Below are 5,615 nucleotides of genomic sequence, written 5' to 3'. Positions count from 1 at the left end.
CCAGTTAAAAAGACACCAAGGTAATCAGAAAGGAGAGAAGCATTATCACAGATCTGACTGTAGATTTAGTTTTTTATCAACAGCTGAGCTAAAAGGGTCGTCAGAGAACACACAGAGGAGAGAAGCCTTACTTCTTCTCTAAATGTGGCAAGAGTTTCTCCCGATTGGGAAATGTAAAAACACACCAACGGATACACACTTGAGAGAAGCCTTACAGATTGGTGTATTTTTAAATGGCCCAATGTATACATAAAGGAGAGAAGTCTCATCAGTTTTCTCAGACCAGCTAAGATTAGTCACTCCACTTAATTCTCATCCCATAAAATAATTGTCATCTTTGAATTGGATCAAATGAAGACAGCGTAGAACACTCTATTGTAATCCTGTTGTTTCTCACTGTGAGAACCCTGCAGAAAAAAGGGAGCATTCTAGAATGTTAGTCTCTCTTCTCTTTACTGATCAGCACCTTGTTGATATTGACATCTTGGATTTGCAATGATGGTTGAATATCCTCTGTGAGGCGTCTCACAATGGAGTCTGATGGTTGACTGGGTGGTACTGCTTCCCTCTGCAGTTTTCTGTGGGAATGAGCTTTTATACACAACATATACTGAGTGTACAAAACATTAAGGACACCTGCTCTTTCCATAACATAGACTGTTTCTGTACAGCACTTGGTGACATCGGCTGATGTAAAAAGGGCTTTATAAATACATTTGATGATTTGATTGGTCTCCTGTACTATGTTTCCCACCAGCTCCTCTGTCAGAAACAACTTGAAGCACTCTGCCTCAGATGGAAATGGACTCCAGACTGGGACTCATCAAAACAAACAGCAGGGCCAGGAGGGGTGAAATGACTGGTGGCCTTCCAGCTACCACAGAACTCCTGTACTTCATCCACTGTCGGTCTCCCTCCATCACCACCAGCATCTTCAAAGGGACCTGGTACTTGGTCAGTGGACAAGGGAACCTCAGATTCAGGGTTCTCAATGGCTACAAGGTTGGGGGGGGGGGGGGGCAGCTCCTCACTGTCAGAATCTGATTCCTGACTTTCAGACTCAGACTCATTGTCAGAATAAAAATAAAAAAATCTCCAGAATTTCCACATTTGTGAGTTGTCTCCTTTTGAAAGATATTGCTAATGCTACAGCTTAGCTCACTAGCTACATACATAAACAACAACACTGAATGGCTCAGAGTGAGAGGGGACGTGATTGACTGCCGGCATGCGTCACTTGTATCAATAAATCACCATCAGAAAATGTTTTGTGAGGTAATTATTTGTGTATTTACTGTTTTATTCACATGTTTTCAATTCTGGGTGACAAATCATGCATTCCGATTCTTGCATAGATTGTAATGGGCACATATTATGTGTGTAAAATACTTATTTGAAGGTTATACTGATTATGATGAGCTATGTGTATGGAGCCATGTTTGTTGACATACAATGCATTCTGGGTTTCACGTAATCATCCGTTTGACCAAAGATGTTATAACAAAATGAGGTGAGTAAGAGTTCACTCATTTTTTGAGGACTTCCGGAAATGAATGGTGGGATGTGAACGACGGTAGATGACACACCCCTTCAACACTATAAACAGACCGAACTCATCTTGTCTTTTATTATCTTCGGTTTCTGTGAGGGGAAAAAATGCATGGCTGCTCGCTGAAACTAATGGTCGGATTACTGTCGATTTCTAGAAAGTGTTTTACCTAATTATTTCGATCAATGGTGAGCTCACCCCGTGATGTGATTAATTATACATAGTAATTGCAATTAGCTAATTCATATTGTAGTTTACATCAGCCGAGAGTTAGAAAATATGACCGATGGTGTTCGGTCAATCTATCCTCAGTTAGCGCTACGACAAATGTAGCCTACATTTTTTCCGGTTAGGATGATTGTGTTGTGATATATATATACACTTCTGTGAATATCTGAACCATTTGCATCCAAAAATAAACTGCTCACATTCTGGAGATAAACTTTGTAAGGACTGTGTGTGTTTTGTGTAAATAGTTTCTGAAAAAAGTGTGTCCAGCTCAAACGCTGATTGTTGCGTCATTGGAAACTGGCCGTTCTAAACGAGCGTTCTAAAGAGGGTTCTAAAGAGTGTTCTAAAAGAGTGTTAGGCTATATAGTGCACTATGTTTGACCAAGGTCCACAGTTAATTGTAGTGCACAATTTAGTGTTCTAATCACACGGCGCTTCAGGGACCACTGTAGAACGATCACACCCCGTGTGACAGGCAGACAGGTTAGGGTTAGGAGGTGTTACTAGACAGACAGACAGACAGGTTAGGGTTAGGAGGTGTTACTAGACAGACAGTTTAGGGTTAGGAGGTGTTACTGAACAGACAGGCAGACAGGTTAGGGTTAGGAGGTGTTACTGAACAGACAGGCAGACAGGTTAGGGTTAGGAGGTGTTACTGAACAGACAGGCAGACAGGTTAGGGTTAGGAGGTGTTACTGAACAGACAGACAGACCATCAGGTAAAGTTGTGGAGATGAGGGAATATGTGATCAGAACCCCTCCAGTCTGGTTAACCACAGTTAGGTCCAGTATGGACTATCAATACCAGTCACCATTTACAATGTGACCCAGTTCAATGGGTCTGAACAGAACTGGGGGACGTCAGACATGAAGATGTCTAAACACAACTGGAATATCATTAGTTTGTGATTCATTGTTAATGGATTTTCAATCAGGAACACAGAGGAACAACCTGACAACATAACAATGTGTGGGTGGGTGGAGATCTAATATTGTTTTGTGACAAACACTAAAGCATGATATTCTAATAAATCTACACCCTATTCCCTACGTAGAACACTACTTTAGACCTGGTCAGAAGCACCGTAGTGCACTACGTAGGGAATAGGGAACCATTTGGAACAGAGACCAGTAATTCCCCTGAATATCTTTCTCTTCCTCATCTGGTTTCTTTAACAGCCCTTCACTCCTCCCCTCTTCCTCTTCCTCTCTTTTCATTCTATTCTATCAGCCACACCACTAGCTCACCTCCACACAATCCATTTACAAGTTAAAGACACACCTTGGAATAAATAACAAAGGAAAACTATTACTAGATGAAGTTTAGTGTTGGATTTTTTATTTCCCATCACCATAAATCATATTTAATCACTGAACAGTAGCAGACCTAACTTCATCTGTTCCTGACTCTGGATAGTGGATTAAAAAGACCATCAATCTCCAATGATATTAAAGTACTATTCTGAACATTACTGATATACTGAGTGGCAAGTCCAGATATCTGCTGGTTTTATTGTTTGGTCAATAGCACCACCTGCTGGACAGGTTTAATGTTGCTGGACTGAGCAGTATGGGAGGATGAAAGATGACACATTTAGGGCCGGTTTCCTGGACATCTACATTGAACACGCTTTTTAGTCCAGGACTAGGATTAATCTGTGTCTGGGAAACCAGTCCATATAGTTTAGTAGAAAGTAAGGATTGTACATAAAACAGAGCAGAATAAATCATCACATCTGGGGACCATCACCACCAGCATGACTAGTATCTATGTGGACCCTACTACAGTTTAACCAGCTCAGCTATAGACTACACCAGCATGACTAGTATCTATGTGGACCCTACTACAGTTTAACCAGCTCAGCTATAGACTACACCAGCATGACTAGTATCTATGTGGACCCTACTACAGTTTAACCAGCTCAGCTATAGACTACACCAGCATGACTAGTATCTATGTGGACCCTACTACAGTTTAACCAGCTCAGCTATAGACTACACCAGCATGACTAGTATCTATGTGGACCCTACTACAGTTTAACCAGCTCAGCTATAGTCTACACCAGCATGACTAGTATCTATGTGGACCCTACTACAGTTTAACCAGCTCAGCTATAGACTACACCAGCATGACTAGTATCTATGTGGACCCTACTACAGTTTAACCAGCTCAGCTATAGACTACACCAGCATGACTAGTATCTATGTGGACCCTACTACAGTTTAACCAGCTCAGCTATAGACTACACCAGCATGACTAGTATCTATGTGGACCCTACTACAGTTTAACCAGCTCAGCTATAGACTACACCAGCATGACTAGTATCTATGTGGACCCTACTACAGTTTAACCAGCTCAGCTATAGACTACACCAGCATGACTAGTATCTATGTGGACCCTACTACAGTTTAACCAGCTCAGCTATAGACTACACCAGCATGACTAGTATCTATGTGGACCCTACTACAGTTTAACCAGCTCAGCTATAGACTACACCAGCATGACTAGTATCTATGTGGACCCTACTACAGTTTAACCAGCTCAGCTATAGACTACACCAGCATGACTAGTATCTATGTGGACCCTACTACAGTTTAACCAGCTCAGCTATAGACTACACCAGCATGACTAGTATCTATGTGGACCCTACTACAGTTTAACCAGCTCAGCTATAGACTACACCAGCATGACTAGTATCTATGTGGACCCTACTACAGTTTAACCAGCTCAGATATAGACTACACCAGCATGACTAGTATCTATGTGGAACCTACTACAGTTTAACCAGCTCAGCAGTACCAAAGAGATTAAACCCAGGATAGAGGGGCTGAGTGAATGTGGTCTGGACTCTGTGGAGGAGGGTCATTGTGTCAGAGACACTGTAGAAGGACAGAGTACCTGCCTTGTGATCCAGGTACACTCCTACTCTGGAGGACTGAGGGCCTGATACTTTAGTCTCAACTTTATTGTGTCTGAAACAATAACCACCTCTAGAGCACTGTAAACTCCAGGACTTGTTATTGTATCCAAATATACCATCCCAGCCTGTCTCTGTTCTGCTGATGTCTTTATATGAGACTGCTGTAATAACATTACCACTCCACTCCACCTCCCAGTAACAGCGTCCAGACAGACCCTCTCTACACAGAACCTGGTAATGGTTGGTGAATCTGTCTGGATGGTCAGGATATGGTTGGTCTTGGTCTGTACAGGTCACCTTTCTGTTCCCTTCAGACAGAGAGAGGTGTGTGCCTGCTGTGTTTGGGTCCAGTGTGAGCTGACAGGAATCTGGGAGAAGAGCAGAGACCAATGAGGGGAGTCAGAACAATAAGTTAAGTCAGATACTGTATCTACCCTGTCTTTGATTAGAGCACAGCAGAGATCAAATCAGAGAAATATGAGGAGTCAGATAGATACCCAGTCTTTGATTAGATCTACTATTGCTATATATTTCTAGAGGGATTGTTAGGAGTGGCAGTAAAAAGAGACTGTTAGTTACTTCACAATAAAGAGACTCACATTGTAACAACTGTTCTCTGGTCTTGGGCTCTGGAGGCAGAACAACCTCCACTATATTCACTACAGACACACAAACACATTGACAGAGAGAGGGAATGTTATCATCATACCATATTCCACATGTATATGACTAGTAGGGAACTTTCAATGGTCTAAAGTTGATGTTCTGATTGTTTTCAACACACCTGTAGTGGAGATCTTGGTCCATTCTCCTTTAAGGAAGTCTTCTAGTTTCTCTCTCAGTTCAGACACAGTCTTACTCACATCTCCAAAGTACTGAAGAGGACGGACAACGATGCTGGGTAAGTCTGAAGA

General features: G+C 42.0%; 1 long non-coding RNA gene across 1 annotated transcript; it reads right to left on the bottom strand.

Moving 5' to 3' along the window:
• Window positions 1-3,102: 3,102 nt before the first annotated feature.
• LOC145866087 (uncharacterized) lies at window positions 3,103-5,367 on the bottom strand. Its single transcript, XR_014383144.1, has 2 exons — window positions 5,301-5,367; window positions 3,103-5,069 (listed from the first exon to the last, which is right to left on the bottom strand). It is a non-coding gene; the product is annotated as an uncharacterized LOC145866087 (long non-coding RNA).
• Window positions 5,368-5,615: the final 248 nt, after the last annotated feature.

Source organism: Salmo salar, unplaced genomic scaffold (genome assembly GCF_965601325.2).
Source record: "Salmo salar unplaced genomic scaffold, fSalSal1 ptg000129l, whole genome shotgun sequence".
In the NCBI taxonomy this organism is placed as follows: Eukaryota; Metazoa; Chordata; class Actinopteri; order Salmoniformes; family Salmonidae; genus Salmo; species Salmo salar.
The sequence above is the reverse complement of the archived record's forward strand: the minus strand, read 5'-3'. Positions and strand labels throughout refer to the sequence as shown.